General features: G+C 38.9%; 1 protein-coding gene across 1 annotated transcript in view; it reads left to right on the top strand.

The window, feature by feature from the left end:
* Dgkk (diacylglycerol kinase kappa) overlaps positions 1–21,601 on the top strand; it is a 146,637-nt gene that overhangs the window by 86,729 nt on the left and 38,307 nt on the right. The gene's annotated exons all lie outside the window — the stretch shown is intronic.

Below are 21,601 nucleotides of genomic sequence, written 5' to 3'. Positions count from 1 at the left end.
CATTAAAATTTTATTTTTGAAATTTTCACACAGGTATGCACACAAAGAAATATAATAAGACCTACCCCTATTTCCCCCTCCATAGACCCTCAGGTCCTCCCAATACTACCCCAAATATATGTCTTTATTTTTTGATAACTAAATTTAGTTAATACTTGATTTGCTGCTTTTAAACTTCTTGAGTTCTTCATATATACTGGTTATTAGCCCTCTGTCAGATATAGGATTGGTGAAGATATTTTCCCAGTCTGTAGGCTGTCGTTTTGTTCTGATGACAGTGCCCTTTGCTTTACAGAAGCTTTTCAGTTTCATAAGGTCCCATTTATTGATTGTTGATCTTAGAGCCTGTGCTGTTGGTATTCTGTTCAGGAAGTTCTCTCCTGTGCCAATGAGTTCAAGGCTCTTCCTCACTTTTTCTTCTAACAGGTTTAGTGTGTCTGTTTTTTTATTGAGGTCTTTGATCCACTTGGACTTTAGTTTTTTGCAGGGAGATAAGTATGGATCTATTTGCATTTTTCTACCTGTAGACATCCAGTTAGACCAGCACCATTTGTTGAAGATACTATCTTTTTTTCCATTGCATAGTTTTGGCATCTTTGTCAAAAATCAGGTGGATTTATTTCAGGGTCTACTATTCGATTCCATTGATCCACCAGCCGGTTTCTATGCCAGTTCCATACAGTTTTTAGTATTGTTGCTCTATAGTACAGCTTAAGATTAGGTTGTATTTTTCCTTTTAGTATCTTCTGTAAGGCTGGATTTGTGAACAGGTATTGTTTAAATTTGGTTTTGTGATTGAATATCTTGTTTTCTCCATCTATGATGATTGAGAGTTTTGCTGGGTATAGTAGCCTGGGCTGACATCTGTGTTCTCTTAGGGTTTGCATGATATCTGTTCAGGCACTTCTGGCTTTCATAGTCTCTGCTGAGAAGTCAGGTGTGATTCCAATGGGTTTGCCATTATATGTTATTTGGACTTTTTCCCTTGCAGCTTTTAGTATTTTTTCATTTTTTCTGTACACTTACTCTTTTGATTATTATGTGGTGGGATGATTTTCTTTTCTGGTCTAATTTATTAGGTATTCTGTAGATCTCTTGTATGCTTATAGGCCTCTCCTTTAAAGTGGGAAATTTTCTTCTATGATTTTGTTGAAAATATTTTCTGAACCATGGATACAGGAATCTTCTTTTTCCTCTATTTTATTATTCTTTTCATGTTGTCTTGGATGGTTTGTATCAGGAATTTTTTAGATTTAACATTTTCTTTGACAGATACATCAATTTCTTCCATTGTATTTTCCACCCCTGAGATTCTTTTTTTCCATTTCTTGTAGTCTGTTGGTTATGCTTACCTCTGTAGTTCCTGTTTTCTTCCCTAAGTTCTTCTCCATGATTTCCTCTCTGTGTGTTTTCTTTAATTTTTCCAATTCTGTTTTCAGATCTTCAACCATTATGTTGATTTTCTTCACCTGTCTGACTGTATTTTCCTGCTTTTCCGTCAATTCTTTCACCTGTTTGTTTGAACATTCCTCTGTTTCTTTTATTTCTTTCAGTGATTTAATTATTTCCTCTCTGAAGGCCACAAACTGTTTGGCTGCATCTTCCTGTATTTCTTTATGGATGGCCATAATCTGTTTGAATTTATCTTCCTCTATTTCTTTATGGATGGCCCTAATCTGTTTGACTTTATCTTCCTCTATTTCTTTAAGCATATTATTTGTTTCCTTCACTATCCTCTTCATATGCATAGATGTAAGGTCGTCTTCTTGAATTTCACTTATGATAAGGTGTCTAGGGCTACTTGCTTCTGGATAACTGAGTTCTGGAGATGTATATTGCTTTGGCTTTTGTTGGTTGTGCTATTATCCTGGCATCTACTCATATGGCTATCTCAGGTGTTGGCTGATAGTTTCTGATACCTCCTGGAATCCTGGGGTGGAGAGAATCCCCTTGGCAGGAAGATAGTTGTTCCTGAAGGAGGCCTCCTCAGCTTTTTGTGTATGGTCACCGAATGCCTGGTGCTTCTCAGGAATTGTCACAGCTCATCTCAGGTGTATGGACTTGTGTGATAACTGTGGTCGTTGGTAGTCAGGGGGGCTCTCCTCTCACCAGGAGAAGTCCTGGAACTAGCTGCCCTGCACTGGATTTCTTGCTCTGAATTTAGTGACCTGCTGCTGTTGCTCTTACACAGTGTTTGCTGGGCTCAGCCCTCTTGAAGAACCAGAGAGCCCTGTGGTTTGGTCAGTTTAGCTAGGGAGACAGGCTGCACCTTGGAGCAGTGTCTGGGGGTTGATCTCATGTATCCCTGGCTTCTATAGGTCTGTGATTGGAGCTCTGTGCCCCAGTACCCAAGCAGTAATCAGTGGCATGTGAGGTCATCAGTCCTGGGTGTGGCAGGAGGCAAGAGTCTGGAGCCTGTGGGAATCCAGGGACTTTTCCAAAGATTAGCTGGGTGTCCTGAGGTCAGGCCTGATGTTTCCCTCACCATGGGGTTTCCTCCCAATAGGGAGACCCAGTCTGTGGTGTTTGGGGGTCCACAGTTCAGCCTAGGATGATGAGTAGAGCACACAGGCACAAGCAAATAGCACTGCCCTGGTGACTGGGCGCCTGCAGCAACCCAGGAACTTTTTCCGAGAACGTTTTGGGTGTGTGGGTAGGTTCGGCTGAGTGACCTGAGGAGAGAACTGATGTTTTCTTCACTGTGGGGATTTATCTTGACTAGAAAAGCCAGTCTCTAGTGTTGTAGTGCTCACAGTTCAGTCTGGGATGGTGATCAGAGCATGCAGGTATGTGGCTCTGGGTTTGTGGCCAATCGCCTGCAGGAACTGGGGAACTCTTCTGGGGTTTAGCTGGGTGACCAGAGAATGGACCCATTGCTTCCCACACCATGGGCTTTCCTCTCACCTGGAAACACAATGACTGGAGTTCCATCTGTTGGTAGCTGTGCAGTGACTGCTGTCCTGCTCGTCAGACACAGTGTACCCTAAGATAATGTTTGTTGTTGATAGGTGTATTGCAGGTGTATTTCTTGGATGCATGAAAATGATTATCCTAATTTATAAGTGAATCTGTTACTCTGTTGTCTTTTTATTGGGTGATTAAGACAATTAATATGTAGTTATTATTGTAATATGTGTAAATTCCTATCTTTTGTGTATTTTGTGATGTTTACTTAGACTTCTTTTGATCCCAGTATTGTTTATTCCCTGTGACCTCTTTAGTATGTTTACTCTTTTGTTTAGAGTAAATTATTCCTTCCAATATCCTCTGTCGAGTCAGTTTAGTGATTAAAAATTTGTTCAATCTGTTTTTTATCATAGAATACTTTCATTTCCCCCTCAATTTTAATAGATAGTTTTGGTAGTTATAATAAGGGTAACAGTTTTGATCTTTTACACCTTGGGATACATTTCCAGGCACTCTGGCTTTAAATGTCAAATAATCAGGTACTATTCTGATGATCCCACTTTTATAAGTGCCTTGACCTTTCTCTCTTGCAGATACACTTTAAATATCCTTTATTCTGTTATTTTCTTAATTTATTTATTTATTTATTTACTTTACACTCTGACTGGAACTTCCACTTCCTCCTCTCTTCCCAGTCCCTTCTTCTCATATCCTCTCTCCTTGCTCTATGCCTCCTCTCTTTTCATAGATATGGAGCCCTCCCATGGATATTAACATGTCTTAGCATATAAAGTAGGACTGGGCACATCTTTTTCTACCGAGGCTAGACAAGGCAGTCCAGTTAGAGGAAAGGGATCCAGGGGCAGGCAACAGAGTCATAGGCAGCCCCTGATACTGCTGTTAGGGCTCTCACATAAGGACTAAGCTGTACATCTGTTACATATGTGTCAGGGCCTAGGTTCATCTCATGGACATCTCTGGTTGGTGGTCTCTGCCAGGCCCTATGGGTCCAAGTTAGTTGAATTTGTAGGTGTTCTTGCAGTGTCCTTGATCTTTTTCTGTCTTTCAATTTTTCCTCTCGCTCTTCCATAAGACTCCCAGAGCTTTGACAAATGTTTGGCTGTCGGTCTCTGAATCTGTTTTCATCAGCTGCTAGGGAAACACACTCAGATGACAATTATGCTAGCCTCCTGTCTGCAAGTATAGCAGAATATTGTTAATAGTGTCAGGGGTGGGTTCTCTCATGGCATGCGACTCAAATGGGGCCAGTCATTGGTAGACAGGGTAGAAGGTATTATGGGAGGGTTGGTGTCATCCTCCCTCCACTTGAAGTTCCACCTGGCTACCTGAGGTGGCCACTTCAGGCTCCATATCCCTCACTGCTAGGAGTCTCAGCTAGGGTCACTCCTATAGATGCCTGGGTGGCAGCAACCCTCCAGGGATGCAAGCAGAGCTGTGGGCCAAGAATGGAGGGCACTGGTGATAGGGCAAGATTCACCACTGCTGGGTTTGTGGGGAGACACACAACAGGCAGGGAATTAGGGGAGAAGGTGTTCTTACCTGATGTTCTCTTATGGCAGCCAGCCTCTGAAAATGTAGGTAGAGATCTGGGCCAGAAAAGGGAATACACAAGGGAATACACAAGGTGTAGCTCATTGCTGCTGAGCTTGTCCAGGGGGAGTCAGCAGGCAGGAGGCTGGGACATAGGGGTCTCACCTGGTAGTCCCTGATTGCAGCAGGCTCTTTATTTTGTTTTGAATGTTTTAACTATAATATGTTATGGGGAATTTCTTTTCTGTCCAGTCCATTTTGAGTGCCATTAGGCTTCTTGCACCTGAATGAGCATCTCTTTAATTTTGGAAATTCTTCTTCTATGATTTTGTTAAAATATATTTTGTCCTTAGCCAAACTAACTAAAAGGCAGAGAGACACTATCCAAATCAACAGAATCAGAAATAAAAAGAAGGACGTAACGACAGACAATGAAGAAATCCACACAATCATTAGGTCTTACCTCAAAACCCTATACACCACAAAATTTGAAAATCTAAGTGAAATGGACAATTTTCTTGATCGATTCAACTTGCCTGAATCAAGACCATGTAAATGAATTAAATAGTTCTATATCTCCGAAGGATGTAGAAGCGGTCATCAAAAGTCTCCCATGCAAAAAAAAAAAAAAAAAAAAAAGCCCAGGGCCAGATGGTTTCAGTGCAGAACTCTACCAGACCTTCAAAGAAGAGCTAACTTCAATTCTTTTCAAACTATTCCACAAAATAGAAACAGAAGGAACACTACCAATCTCATTTTATGAAGCCACAGTCACCTTGGTACCTAAACCTCACAAAGACCCAACCAAAAAAAAAAAAAAAAAAAAAGCGAATTTCAGGCCAATTTTCCTTTATGAACATTGATGAAAAAATACTCAACAAAATACTTGCAAACCGAATACAAGAACACATCAAGAATAGCATCCACTGTGACCAAGTTGGCTTCATCCCAGGCATACAGGTATGGTTCAGTATACAGAAATCCATCGATGTGATCCACCATATAAACAAATTGAAGGAGAAAAACCACATGATCATCTCCTTAGAAGCTGAAAAAAAAAAACATTTAACAAAATCCAACATCCATTCATGTCTAAAGTCTTGGAGAGATCAGGGATACAAGGCACATACCTAAACATAGTAAAGGGAATATACAGCAAGCCTATAGCCAATATCACACTCAATGGAGTGAAACTTAAATCAATCCCACTGAAATCAGGGACAAGGCAAAGCTACCCACTCTCTCCTTGTCTCTTCAACACAGTTCTTGAAGTATTTGCTAGAGCAATAAGACAATTAAAGGAGATCAAGGGGATTCAGTTCAGAAAGGAAGAAGTCAAAGTATCACTATTTGCAGATGATATGATAGTATAACTGAGTGACCCCAAAAATTCTACCAGGGAACTCCTACAGCTGACAAACATCTTTAGCAAGGTGGCTGGATACAAAATTAACTAAAAAAAAATACAGTAGCCCTCCTGTATACAAAAGACAAAAGGGCTGAGAAAGAAACTAGGGAAACAACACCCTTCACAAAAGGACATAAAGTACCTTGGTGTGAACCTAACCAAGCAAGTCAAAGACTTATATGAAAAAAATTCCATTCTCTGAAGAAAGAATTAGAAGAAAATGGAAAGATCTCCATGCTCATGGCTTGGCATGATTTATATAGTAAAAATGGCTATCTTACCAAAAGCAATCTACAGATTCAATGCAATTCCCATCAAATTACCAGCACAATTCTTTATAGACACTGAAAGAAAAATTCTTAACTTTATATAGGATAACAAGAAATCCAGAATTGCTAAAACAATTCTCTACAATAAAAGATCTTCTGGAGGTATCTCCATCCCTGATCTCAAGCTCTACTATAGAACAACAATACTAAAAACTGTATGGTACTGGCATAGAAACTGGCTGGTGGATCAATGGAATTGAATAGAAGACCTTGAAATAAATCCACACACCTACGGACACTTGATTTTTTACAAAGAAGCCAAAACCATTCAATGGAAAAAAGATAGCATCTTCAACAAATTGTGCATGTCTGACTGGATGTCTACATGTAGAAAAATACAAATAGATCCGTACTTATCACCCTGAACAAAACTAAAGTCCAAGTGGATCAAAGACCACAATAAAAAAACAGACACACTAAACCTGTTAGAAGAAAAAGTGGGAAAGAGCCTTGAACTCATTGGCACAGGAGACAACTTCCTAAAGAGAACACCAACAGCACAGGCTCTAAGATCAATAATCAATAAACAGGACCTCATGAAACTGAAAAGCTTCTGTAAAGCAAAGGACACTGTCATCAGAACAGAATGACAGCCTACAGACTGGGAAAGGATCTTCACCAACTCTCTATCTGTCTATCTATCTCTATCTGAGGGCTGATATCCAGTATATATAAAGAACTCAAGAAGTTAAATAGCAACAAATCAAATAATCCGATTTAAAAGTGGGGTACAGAGCTAAACATAGAATTGTCAATAGAGGAATATCAAATGGCCGAAAAACACTTAAAGAAATGCTCAACATCCTTAGTCATCAGGGAAATGAAATCAAAACAATCCTGAGATTTCACGTTACACCTATCAGAATAGCTAAGCTAAAAAACTCAAGTGATAGCACATGCTGGAGAGGATGTGGAGAAAGGGGAACCCTCTTACATTACTGGTGGGAATGTAAACTGGTACAACCACTCTGGAAATCAATCTGGCAATTTCTCAGACAATTAGGAATAGTGCTTCCTCAAGATCCAGCTATACCACTCCTAGGCATATATCCAAAATTATGCTAAAGTATACAACAAGGACATCTGCTCAACCATGTTTGTAGCTGCTTTATTTGTGATAGCCAGAAGCTGGAAGCAATCCAGATGTCCCTCAACTGAGGAATGGATACAGAAATTGTGGTACTTCTACACAATGTAATATTATTCAGCAATTAAAAACAAGGAAATCAAGAAATTTGCAGGTAAATGGTAGGAACTGGAAAAGATCATACTGAGTGAGATATCCCAGAAACAGAAAGACACACATGGTATATACTCACTTATAAGTGTATAAGTGGTTATTAGACATATAATATAGGAAAACCTACTAAAATCTGTACACCTAAAGAAACTAATCAAGAAGGAGGACTCTGGCTAAAATGCTCAATCCCCATTTCGGAAAGGCAAAGATGATGTGCAACAGAATAAGGAGAAAACAGAAAACAGGACATGAGCCTACCACAGAAGGCCTCTGAAAGACTGTGCCCTGCAGTGTATCAAAGCAGATGCTGAGACTTATGGGCAGCCTTTGGGCAGAGTGCAGGGAATCTTATGAAAGAAGTGGGAAATATTAAGACCCATAGAGGACAGGAACTCCACAAGGAGAGCAACAGAACCAAAAAATCTGGGCACAGGGGTCTTTTCTGAGACTGATACTCCAATCAAGGACCATTCATGGAGATAACCTAGAACCCCCGCACAGATATAGCCCATGGCAGTTCAGTGTCCAAGTGGGTTCCATAGTTATGAGAACAGGGTCTGTCTCTGACATGAGCTGATTGGCCTCCTCTTTGATCACCTCCCCATGAGGTGTCTTCCTACAGAGGAAGACAATGCAGCAACTCCTGATGAGACCTGATAGACTAGGATCAGAAGGAAGGGGAGGAAGACCTCCCATATCAGTGGACTTGTGAAGGGGCATGCGTGGAGAAGGGGGAGGGAAGGTGGGACTGGAAGAGGAGGAGGGAGGGAGCTATGGAAGGATACAAATTGAATAAAGTGTAATGAATAAAAATTAAAATAATAAATTGTTAAATATATATATATATATATATATAATGTGTTAATATGGTATTCTTCTCGTATTTTAATTCTTATAATCTGAAGTTTAGGTGTTTTCTTGATGTACCTAATCTCTCCCATGTTTCTTTCATTCATATATATATGAATGAAAGATCACATATTGCATGTATATCATATATATGAATTTTCATATATATATATATATATATATCATACACAAACAAACATATGATCTATTTCCTCTACATAATGTTTTTCTCTACATTCCCTTGGTAAAGTTTCCAATGAGTTTCATTTGGCTTGTTAATTTTTAAAATAATATTTCATTAATTCTTGTTTTATTTTTTTATTTTTATTTTTAATATTCATCACAGGTTATTTACTTTGTATCCCAGCAGTAGCCCCCTCCCTTATTCCCTCTCAATCCCACCCTCCCTCCCTCATCTCCTTCCTGTCCCTTTCCAAGTCCACTGCTATGGGAGGTCCTCCTCCCCTTCCATCTGACTAACCCTAGCTTATCACGTATCTTCACTACTGGCTTCAATGTCCTCCTCTGTGGCCTAGTAAGGCTGTTCCTCCCTCGGAGGCAGGGGGAGGTAAAGGAGCCAGTCCTTGAGTTCATGTCAGAAATAGTTCCTGTTTCCCTTACTAGGGTAACCCACTTGGATACTGAGCTACCATGGGCTACATCCGAGCAGGGGTTCTAGGCTATATCTAAACATGGTCCTTGGTTGGAGAAACAGTTTCATAGAGGATCCCTGTGCCCTGATATATTTTGTCCTTGTGGAGATCCTGTCCACCCCTCCCGGTCATATTAACTCCCCCTTTTATTATCAGATGATTCCCTGCGCTCTTCCGAATGTTTGGTTATGAGTCTCAGCAAATGCTTTGATATGCTGCTAGATAAAGTCTTTAAGAGGCCCTCTGTGGTAGGCTCCTGTCCTGTTTCTTGTTTTCTCCTACTTCCCATGTCCATCCCATTTGTCTTTCTAAGTGAGGATTGATCATCTTACCCAGGGTGCTCTTTCTTGTTTATCTTCTTTAGGTGCACATATTTTAGTGTATTTATCCTATCTTATGGGACTATATAAGTGAGTACATACCATGTGCATCTTTCTGCTCCTGGAATAACATCACTCAGGATGATCTTTTCTAGTTCCCACCATTTGCCTGCAAATTTCATGCCTTCCTTGTTTTTAATTGCTGAATAGTATTCCATTGTGTAAATGTACCACAATTTCTGTATCCATTCCTCAGTTGAGGGACATCTGGGTTGTTTCCAGCTTCTGGCTATCACAAATAAAGCAGCTACAAACATGGTTGAGCAGATGTCCTTGTTGTATACTTTAGCATCTTTTGGATATATGCCTAGGAGTGGTATAGATGGGTCTTGAGGAAGCACTATTCCTAATTGTCTGAGAATGTGCCAGATTGATTTCCAGAGTGGTTGTACAAGTTTACATTCCCAGCAGCAGTGGAGGAGGGTTCCCCTTTCTCCATATCCTCTCCAGAATGTTTTATCACTTGAGTTTTTAACCTTTGCCATTCTGACAGATGTAAGGTGGAATTTCAGGGTCGTTTTGATTTGCATCTCTCTGATGGCTAAGAAGGTTAAGCATGTCTTTAGGTATTATTTTTTCTTGTATAACAATCATTATAATGTATTATCACATGCTGTTTTCTGTGAAATTTCTGTTTTACATAAAGACAATGTGAATTTATTTTACATTTGTTCAGAATTGAGTATGAATTTCTATATATTAACAATTACTGTATAATAAATCAGTCAACAATTATTAATCCAATAACATAGATTTATAATAAATATAAGTAAAAATTGTTGCTTGAATTTTAATTAATGTAACACTACTATCATTGTGTAAAAAATTATCATTTTACACTACTATCATTGTGTAAAAAATTATTTAGGAAAAAACATTACTTTAAAATACCATCCAGTACCATCTCTGGGACAAGCTAGAAACCTAAGGTAATGGAAACTCCCAAGAACCTATGTGGGCAACCCTAGTTAACACACCAAGCAATGGGTGATGTGGCGTCTCAAACAGCTATGTCCTGTAACAAGGCAAGACTTCCAATGGAGGGATTTTAACACCAACCCAGCCACAAAACTTTAACCTATATAGAGAATTTTAATCCAGCAACATGGTTGCCCTGGAAGGAATCACATCCAAAGACCTTCTAGGTATATCTGATCTGGCTGGAATGTAGACCTGCTCTAGATTAGAATATGCTCTGACTGGAATACAGACATGCCATTAGTAGACACCTTTACTCACAATGAAGATAAGGTTAGTTTATAGAAAGAAGCTGCCATGTTTGAAAGTGATATTTGTTTGAGGGGCTGACAGTGATGAATCGGAGAAAGATCTGACAAAAAGAAAATATCAGAGATAGGATACACTTAGTTTTCACAAGACCAAGACAGGAAAGAGAGTACACTTAAGAGCAGCACAGAAAGAGAGTTTTGTTTTGTTTTTGTTGTTTTGTTTTCCCAAGAGTTGATGGCTGGAACACTTTTTCAGAGACAGGTTGCAGAGAGAACAAGGTACACACAGGTGAAGACAGAACAAGCCAGAAAATGAGAAGCTGCCAGAAGATTAAAACATGTTCCCAGAGTTAACTTGAGGCTAGGTAGAGCAATTCTGTCAGAAGCCAAGAGAAGCCATCTTGAATCACTCTGTTTGAAGAGGAGTTTAGGTCAGAAAAACTGAGTTGAACCAGTGAGCAAAAGTTCAGAAAGAGCTAAAAAGGCTTGGGAATGGCTCTCATCTCATCCACTCATCTGAGGAAATAAAAATTTATCTGCCATTCTATATTCCTCTACAGAGAATTCTCTGTTTAGCTCCTTACCCCATTTTTTAATTGGACTGCTTGATTTATTGCTTTTTATTTTCTTTAGTTCTTTATATATTCTGGATATCAACCCTCTGTCAGATATAGGTTTGGTGAAGATCCATTCCCAGTCTGTAGGCTGTCATTTTGTTCTAATGACAATGTTTTTTGCTTTACAGAAGCTTTTCAGTTTTCATGAGGTCCGATTTATCAATTGTTGCTCTAAGAGCCTATGCTGTTAGTGTTCTATTCTGGAAGTTGTCTCCTGTGCCAATGAGTTCCAGCGTGTTCCCCACTTTTTCTTTTAACCGATTTAGTGTATCTGGTTTTATGTTGAGGTCTTTGAACCACTTGGACTTTAGTTTTGTGCAGGGTGATAAATACGGATCTATTTTCATTTTTCTGCTTGTAGACATCTAGTTGGACCAGCACCATTTGGTGAAGATGCTATCTTTTTTCCATTGAATGCTTTTAGGTTCTTTGTCGAAAATCAAGTATTCATAGGTGTTTGGGTTTATTTCTGGGTCTTCTATTTGGTTCCATTTATCCACTTTTCTGCCTCTATGCCAATACCATGCAGTTTTATTACTATTGTTCTGTAACACAGCTTGAGATCAGGGATGGAGATACCTCCAGATGATCCATTGTTGTACAGGATCGTTTTGGAAACTCTGGGTTTTTTGTTTCTCCATATGAAGTTGAGAATTTTTCTTTCAAGGTCTGTAAAGAATTGTGTTGGTATTTTGATGGGAATTGCATTGAATTTGTAGATGGCTTTGGCAGGATGGCCATTTCCACTATGTTAATCCTGCCAATCCATGAGCACAGGAGATCTTTCCATCTTCTGATATCTTCTTCAATTTCTTTCTTCAGAGATTTGAAGTTTTTTTCAAACAGGTCCTTTACCTGCTTGGTTAAAGTCTCCCCAGGGTACTTTATGTTATTGGTGGCTCTTGTGAAGGATGGTGTTGTTTCCATGATTTCTTTCTCGGCCCTTTTGTCTTGGGTATACAGGAGGGCTTCTGATTCTTTTGAATTAATTTTGTATCCAGCCACTTCACTGAAGGTGTTTATCGCTGAAGGAGTTCTCTGGTTGAATTTTTGGAGTCATTTATGTATACTATCATATCATCTGCAAATAGTGATATTTTGACTTCTTCCTTTCTGAACTGAATCCCCTTCATCTCTTTTAATTGTCTTATTGCTTTAGCAAATACTTCAAGAACTGTGTTGAAGACAAGAAGAGAGTGGGCAGCCTTGCCTTGTCCCTGATTTCAGTGGGATTGATTTAAGTTTCTCTCCATTGGGTGTGATATTGGCTATAAGCTTGTTGTATATTCCCTTTACTATATTTAGGTATGTGCCTTGTATCCCTGATCTCTCCAAGACTTTAAACATGAATGGATGTTGGACTTTGTCAGATGCTTTTTTGGCATCTACGGAGATGATCATGTGGTTTTTCTCCTTCAATTTGTTTATATGGTGGATCACATTGATGGATATCCGTATATTGAATCATCCTTGCATGCCTGGGATGAAGCCTACTTGGTCATGGTGAATGATATCTTTTATGTGTTCTTGGATTCGTTTTGTAAGTATTTTATTGAGTATTTTTGCATCAATGTTCATAAGAGAGATAGGTCTGAAGTTCTTTTTGTTGGGTCTTTTTGTGGTTTAGGTATTAAGGTGACTGTAGCTTCATAGAATGAGTTTGGTAAAGTTCCTTCTGTTTTTCTTTTGTGGAATAGTTTGGAATTAGCACGTCTTTGAAGGTCTGGTAGAATTCTACACTGAAACCCTCTGGCCCAGGCCTCTTTTTTAGAAAGGAGACTGTTCGTGACTGCTTCTATTTCTTTAGGGATATAGGGCTATTCAATCTTTCTACCTGAGCTTTTGGTAGGTGGAATCTAGCTAGGAAATTTTCCATTTCTTTTAGATTTTCAAATTTTGTGCCATATAGGCTTTTGTAGTACGACATGGTGCTTGTTTGGATTTCCTCAGTGTCTGTCGTTATGTCCCCCTTTTCATTTCTGATTTTGCTGATATGAATAGTTTCTCTCTGCCTCTTAGTTTGCCTAAGGGTTTGTCTATCTTGTTGATTTTCTCAAAGAACAGCTTTTTGTTTCATTGATTGTTTGAATAGCTTTATTTGTTTGTAATTGATTGATTTCATTCCTGAGTTTGATTATTTCCAGCAGTCTGTTGTCTGTTCCTTTTGGGTGTATCTGCTTTTTTTTTTTTTTTTTGTTCTAGGGTTTTCAGTTGGGCCATTAAGTTTTTTGTATGAGATGTTACAAATTTCTTCTCAAAAGCACTTAGTGCTATGAATTTTCCTCTGAGCACTTCTTTTGTGTCCCATAAATTTGGGTATGTTTTATCTTCATTTTCATTGAATTCTATGAAGTCTTTAATTTCTTTCTTTATTTCTTCCTTAACCCATCTGTCATTGAGTAGCAAGTTGTTCAGTTTCCATGTGAGTGTCAGCTTTATGTTATTTCTATTTTTGTTGAGGTCCAGCTTTAGTCTATGGTGGTCATATAGAATACAGGAGATTATTTCAATCTTGTTGTATCTGTTGAGGCTTGCTTTGTGACCAACTATATGGTCTATTTTGGAGACAGTTCCATGAGGTGCTGAAAAGAGGTATACTCTTCTGAGTTTGAGTGAAAAGTTCTGTAGACATCTGTTAGGTCCATTTGAATTAGGGCCTCTGTAAATGCCTTTATTTCCCTATTTGGCTTCTGTCTAGAGGATCTGTCCCTCGGTGAGAATGGGGTGTTAAAGTCTCCCACTATTAAGGTGTTGGGATCAATGTGTGATTTAAGCTTTAATAATGTTTCCTTTATGAATGTAGGTGCTCTGGTATTTGGGACATAGATGTTCAGGATTGTGATATCGTCTTGGTGGATTTTTCCTTTGATGAAAATATAGTGTCCCTCCTCATCTTTTTTGATTAATTTTGGTTGAAAGTCTATTTTATTAGATAGTAGGATTGCGACCCCAGCTTGTTTTCTGGGTCCATTTGCTTGAAAAACATTTTTTCAGCCCTTCACTCTGAGGTAGTATTTATCTTTGTTGCATAGGTGTGTTTCTTGTATACAGTAGAATGTTGGATAGTGCCATACAGAGAAGAATGCACCCATTCTGATAGTCTGTGTCTTTTTATTGGTGAGTTGAGTCCATTGATGTTGATAGACAATAGTGACCAATGAATGTTATTTCCTTTTATTGTGGTGTTGGTGGTCTTACTGTGATTCATTGTTTTCTTTTAATTTTTGTAGGGACGTTATATGTATCCTATATTTTCTTGGTATAGTTGTTTTCATTAGACTAGAGTTTTTGTTCTAGTATCTTCTTTAGGGCTGGTTTGCTGTGTAGAAATTGCTTAAATTTAGTTTTATCATGGAATATTTTGTTTTCTTCATCTATGTTGATTGAAAGCTTTGCTGGGTATAGTAGTCTGGGTTGGCGTCTGTGGTCCCTTAAAGCCTGCATGACCTCTGCTCAGGCCCTTATGGTTTTCTTAGTTTCTGTTGAGAATTCTGGTGTGATTCTGATAGTTCTACCTTTATATGTTACTTGGCCTTTTTCCCTTGATGCTTTTAATATCTTTTCTTTGTTCTGTATATTTAATGTTTCGACAATGATGTGACGTGAGGATTTTCTTTTCTGGTCTGTTTGGTGTTCTGTAGGCCTCTCGTATGTTTATGGACATCTCTTTCTTTAAGTTGGGAAAATTTTCTTCTATGCTTTTCCTTAAAGATATTTTTTGGTCCTTGGATACTGGAGTCTTATTTTTCATCAATTCCTATTATTCTTAGATTTTGCCTTTTCATGGCATCTTTGATTTCTTGGATGTTTTGTGTTTGGGACTTTTCTGATTTTACTTTTTCTTTGAGAAAAATATCAATTTCTGTAAGCGTATCTTCAGTACCAGAGATTCTCTCTTCCATCTCTTGTATTCTGTTGGCAATGCTTATTTTTGTGGTTCCTGATCTTTTCTCTAAGTTCTCCAGCTCCAAGGTTTTCTCTGTTTATGTTTTCTTTATCGATTCTAATTCTATTTTTATATCTTGTACCATTTCCTTCATCTGTTTGAATGTGGCTTCTTGACTCTGTATGATGGCCTCTATTTTTTTTTGTGTTTGTTTCTTCTCTGTATGGCACTAATTTTGCCTCTACTTGTCCCTTTATTTGCATGGCTATTTCTCTGAGAGATTTGCTTGTTTCCTCTTTATGTGTCTCTAATAACTGGATAAGCATATCTTTAATGTCATTTTCCTGTATTTCCAAAGAATTGGAGTATCCATTGTTTTTCATGGTTACTGGTGAGGCCATTATTTCCTGATTTTTGTTGGGTGTGTTCTTTTGCCTACCTCTGGCCATTTCTTTATCTGTAACCTTCTCTGTTTGTTTTTGGATTTTGCATATCAGATTGGTACTGTCTTTCTCTGGTGTCTGGAGAATTCTTCAGGGAGATGCTAGAGGTCCAATGGTTTCAGCGTGTATGTTGGTGCTTCAGCTCTACCTGTGGGAGGGAAGTCCACTGGCACAGAAGGACAAGGGTGTATGCATGCGTGTGCATGGAAGTTTGCCTTGAGAGACAGGGTGCTAGAGAATGTAGAGGCTTTCAGTGTGAGGGAAGGGTGCCTTGTGTTCACCGAAAGGGGTCACGGGTCCTGAAATTATCCCATATGCCAGTTAAGATCATGTGCGCAAATTTCCTGGGTATGTCAGTGGCCTACAGGCTACTGATATTATTTGTCTCTAACTGAGCTCCAGGAGTTATTTGCCTAAACTCCACTGGTGGCGCCACAGAGCCAGGGTTTCCATGTCCCAGGATACCCTCTGTTTTCCCGAAGTGGATGTGTGGGTAGATTTCTGATGTCTGGCTGCTAGCTTAGAAGTACCCTGGATCTGGGGCTCTGCAGGCACTAGGGGGCACACTCACTCTCTAGCAGGTCAAATCTTAAAGCACAGGAGTTCCTCCTGTTCTCTACTGGTAAGTTTGAACCTTCTGAGCCAAATGTGCACTCAAGACAGCTCAGTGGTGTTGTAGCCCCTGTACCCGGGAGTCCAGCTGCGGCTGCAGAACTGGGGTGTCCAGGTGTCTGCCAGGAAGTCCTGTGTGGCCGGTACCGTGGTGCGATGCTTGGTGCCTCTGGATGGTTTTGCAGGTCCGCCACACTGCGCGCTGCACAGCCACTGAGTCCGCCACTGAGGGACTAAGTCCACCACTGAGGAACTAGGCACAGTATAGTCGGGCTCTTTAGAGTCGGTACAGCCGGCTGCTCTGGGGCTTGGGACCCAGGTAGTCTTTTACCGTGGATCTCCGGCTCGGCAAGTGGGTTAGGCTGTTTGCTGAGGCTGTGGTGCTAGTATTCCCGCCTGTGCTGTCTTGGTTTTCAGGCAGCACAGGTGCTGGCATTGTGGCTCGGCTACTCTGAGGGGGGAAGAAGGCCCAAAGGAAAGTGTCCCTCTCCAATCCCAGTGAAGTACGTGCCTGACCCGAATCAAAGAGTTCTCTGCTCCTGTGCTGCCCCCCCCCTCCCCCCTCCTTCGGGGAGCCACAATGTCCATTTTCCAGCTTCAGATGCCCTTCCACTCACCAATTTCGAAGTTTCGAGTCCTCTGGCTCTCAGAAATGATGTGCACTGATCGCTGCCATCTTGCCCTGCTCCCATTAATTCTTTAAGAATTTTATACAATATATTTTGATCACATTCAGTTCCCCCACACTCCTTCCTCTAAATTTCCGGAGATCTACTTCCTACTCTTTTAGATGTGTGACTACTGGTTTCTTTTCTTAACCCACTAAGTCCTATTTGGTTTTTTTGTTTGTTTGTTTGTTTGTTTTTTGTTTTAAAGATTTATTTATTGATTTTATGTATGAGTGCTCTATCTGCCTGTACACCTGCACGCCAGAAGAGGGCACCAGATCACATTATAGATGGTTGTGAGCCACCATGTGGTTGTCAGGAATTGAACTCAGGACCTCGGAAGAGCAGACAGTGCTCTTAACTGCTGAGCCATCTCTCTAGCCCACTAAGTCCTATTCGTACTACCGAATGGAAGTTGAGCAATCCACTAAAGCAGGGTCACCTATCAGGGGCCACAGCATTAAAGAAACACGAACCACCATCCTGCAGAAGCTATTGACTGTCGATAGCTCTTTCATTTTATATGGGAGTTATAAACTCTTCCTCCTTTCATGCTAGAGTACTGATTGGCTTGATCTTTTGTAGGTCTTGTGCAGATAACCATAGCTACCGTGAGTTCACAAGTGGAGTGCAATAATCCTCTCATTTCCAAGAAGACACTGTTTCTCTACAATAGACTCTGACCTCTGGCTCTTAGAATCTTTCCACTTTCTCTCCCATGATGTCCCCAGAACCTTGGGGGCCTGGTGATACAGCTATTTCATTTATGGTTGAACATTACACTGACACTTAATCTCTCTACTTTGATTGGTTGTGAATTTCTATGTTAATTACTACCTACTACACAAAGAATCTGCTCTGATAAGGTCTGCGGGATGCACTAATCAATAGTTATATTTATGCAATTTGGATGCTCTGCCCATTTAGCAGCAGAATAATAGTATGTTAAACCCTGAGGCTTGCAATCTGCAATCTTTGGTTCATAGCCAGATCTACCACACCAGACTTGTGTTTCCTCTTATGGAACAGGCCTCAAATTCAATTAGAAAGTTTCTGGTTACTTCCATAATATCCATGCCACTGTTATGGCCATAAGCATATGTTGCCATGCCAGTCACTGTTGTTGCTTGGGTTCACAGCCAGGTAAGTCTGCTGATAACATATTACACCACCAGCCTTTTGGAACCATGAAACACCTTTTGGAAATACAAAAGCTAACAGGCATGGAGGAAGCTTCCTGGTCAGTACCAACTTGACCAGGGAGCAAAGTGTGTTGTCTTCAACAGTAGGGTCTTTCCATCAAATACTCTGTACAGTTTTGAGAGTTTCTGGGACAACCCTGACCAACTAGAGTGGACTTATCTCACACTCACACCTGACAAAAGACCTTTTATTTTGGCATTCTATGGCTTCTGGGAGAAAGATTATCTTCTATGTGTGGTAACTCTAATCAGAGTCATATAAATTCTCCCCACCTAAATCTTTCTTCCCTCATTCTTTTACTCCCTTTCATATCACTTGTATTCTACTATTCTTCCTCCCTGAAAAATCTTTCTTCCCTTTCCCCACCAATGTTCCCTTTCTATTTTTTCTGAATTTCACAGGTGTTCCCTGTTAAACACACAAATCTAAAGATTCTATGTTAAGATCCACATGTACAATTTTTGAATCTCTGGGTCTTTGTTACCTCAGTCAATATATTTTCTTTCTTGCTAAATAAAATTTCATTCTGCTTAGGTACCAAACTTCCATTATTCATTCATCAACTAATAGATATTTAGGCTAATTCCATTCCTTATTTGTTGTGATATGAATAAGAAATGTTTCCCCACAGACTTATGTATTTAAACCTTTGATCCCCAGTTGATATTTCTGAGGATGTTAAAGCACTTGGCCCCCAATAGGTGTTTTCTGAAGATGTCAGAAGGAACAGCATTGCTGAATGAAGTGCATTACTGAGGGCAGGCATTGAGGGTTTTATAGTATCGCTCCATTTCCTGCTCACCCTCTCTGCTTTGTGTGTGTGTGTGACTGGTATGTGTTTTTTCAGTGTTCTGATCCTGCTGCCATAGTTTCCCAACCATTAGGGACATCTAGCTCTTTCAAACCATAATCCAAGATAAACTCTTCCTTAAGTTGCTTTTCGTCATAGTATTCTATCACAGCAACAGAAAAGTAATGGATAGGGGACTGGAGAGATTGCTCCGTGGTTGAAAACATTTACTGTTCTTCCAGAGGATCTGGGTTCAATTCCCAGCACCCACATGGCAGCTCACAACTGTCTGTAACTCCAGGATCCAACATTCTCACACAGACATACATACAGGCAAATCATCAATGCACACAAAATAAAAATAAATTATTTTTTAAAAAGTAACTAATATACTAGCTGTTGTAATGAACTCAGCTATGAACATAAAGATGTGTCTCTATAGTAGTGTCCTTTGGGTATACCCTCAGATGTTGTGTAACTAGGTCACATAGCAAATCTATTTCTAGTTTTTTGAGAAACCACCACACTGATTTCCATTGTTGCTATACTAATTGTCACTACCATTAATAATGCATTGAATGTTTATAATTCCCTACATCTTTGATGGCATTTGTTGTCTTTTTGTTCCTGTCTTTCTTTTCTCTATTTTTTATTCACTTTACATCCTTGTTGTAGTCCCTCCTGTCTTTTGTTTTAATATGACTGGGGTATTATGAAACCACAAAGTAGTTTTAATTTGCATTTCCTAATGGCTAATGGTGATAACCATTTAAACATTTTTCTTAGCCATTTGTATTTCCTCTTCTGAGACAACTTTCCTCAGACCCATAAGCTGCTTTTTAATTGTGTTGCTTTCTTGGTGTCTAGGGTTTTTTCTTCTAAGTTTGTATATCCTAGACACACATACCTCCCTTAAATATATAACTGGCAAAGATTTTTTCCGATTTTATAGCCTGCCTCTTCAATTTATTACGTTTCCTTAGCAGTACAGAAGCTTTTTAGATTAATAAAGTCACATTTATTGATCGTTGGTACCATTTCCTAAGTTACTGGAAGTCTGATTCAGAGAGTTCTTGACTGAGCTTATATCCTTAAGTGTATATTACCTACTCTTTCTTCTATAAGTTTCAGAGTTATGTGTTCAACATTGATATTTTGATCCATTTGCCTTTTATTTGTGTGCAGAATGTGAGATAAGTATACAGTCTCATTCTTCTATACACATGTATTCAATTTTCCCAATATAATTTATTAAAGATGTTATCTTTTCTTTCATGTGCATTTTTGGTCTCTTTATTAAAAATCAAGTAGCTGAGCCAGGTATGGCGGCACATGTCTTTAATCCCAGCACACAGGAAGCAGAGAAAGGTGGATCTCTGTGAGCTTAAGGCCAGCCTGGTTTACAAATTGAGTTCTAAGACATATAGGTTTGTTGCACAGAGAAACCCTGTCTTGAAAAACAAACAAATGGAAAAGTCCTAGAAAGACTAAGGATATAGGCAACATATCTTAACATAGTAAAATCAATATAAAGAAATCCCATAGCCAACATCATACTGAATGAGAAAAACTCAAAGCATTTCCCCTAAAATCAGGAACAAAATAAGCTTGTACACTCCTCCTTCCCTACTAACATAGCACTGAAGTCTTAGCTAGAACAATAAAACAAGGGAAGTTTAGAAAAGGGATAAACAAGAAAGGAAGAATCAAAGTATCCTTATTTGCAGATGACATGATTCTGTACATAAAATACCTTTTCTTCTGCCTCCACCAGAAAACTCCTTTAGCTGATAATCACATTCAGTAAGACAGCAGCATAGAAAATTAACACACAAGATGACTGCCTTTCCTGTATACAAACAACAAAGTACCAAGAAAAGATCAGGATCATTCACAATGGCCTCAAAAATTAAAATATTTTGAAAATCTAATTAAGGAAGTGAAAGAAATATACAGTTAAAATTTTGAAGCACTGAAAAAACAAATTATAGATGATATCAAAAGACAGAAAGGAACTAATATGTTCATGAATTTGTAGGATTAATGTGATAATGTGTGGTTTTAATTACATTTTACTTGCTTTATGAAAGTATAAAATGTATATTGCCTAAATTTACATTTAAAATTGGAATTTGCTTTTGATGGTTTTTTTTTCCTATGACAAGCATGGACTAATCTTCTTTATTTCTTCTAATAAGAACTGGCTTGAAGTCTGTTTTGTTAGATATTAGAAGAGTAAGGCCTGCTTGTTATATTTTTCTTGGATTACTTCCCCCCTCCTTTCAACCTATGATAGCATTCATCTTTGGCAGTAAGATTTATTTCTTGAAAGCAGAAGAAAAAAAAAGAATTTATTTTCCAACCTAATCTGCTATTTTGTGTATCATTCCCTCATTAAAAAAAAAATTGTAGTGTTTGGGGGTTTCTAAGTTTTCTTTTATTTAATGATTATCTAACATTTCCTTATTTTTTTATGTTGTCTCTTGAGCATATTATCTTTCTCTTTAGACTGAAGTATTCCTTCTGGTAATGTGTATAGCGCTAGCTTGATAATCGTGAATTACTTTAGCCTGCTTCCATCATGGAAATTTTTCACCAACTATGGAAGGTGTTTTTGCTGGGTATGGTCCATAGGGATGGCGAATGTGATCTTTTAGTTTAAAAGACATCAGTCAAAGCCCAACTTTTATCACTGTTTGGCTTGAAGAGGCAGCAGTTATTCTGCCAAGCCTATCTTTGTGCATGACTTGGTTTTTCTCATTTTCAGCTTTTAATATACTTTCTTTATTCTGTACATCTAGTGTTCCAACTTATGGAAGTGTTTCTTTTCTGGTAC

Source organism: Psammomys obesus, unplaced genomic scaffold, assembly GCF_907164565.1.
Source record: "Psammomys obesus unplaced genomic scaffold, mPsaObe1.curated_primary_1811, whole genome shotgun sequence".
NCBI classification, from domain to species: domain Eukaryota; kingdom Metazoa; phylum Chordata; class Mammalia; order Rodentia; family Muridae; genus Psammomys; species Psammomys obesus.
This window is presented reverse-complemented; position numbering and strand designations above follow the sequence as displayed.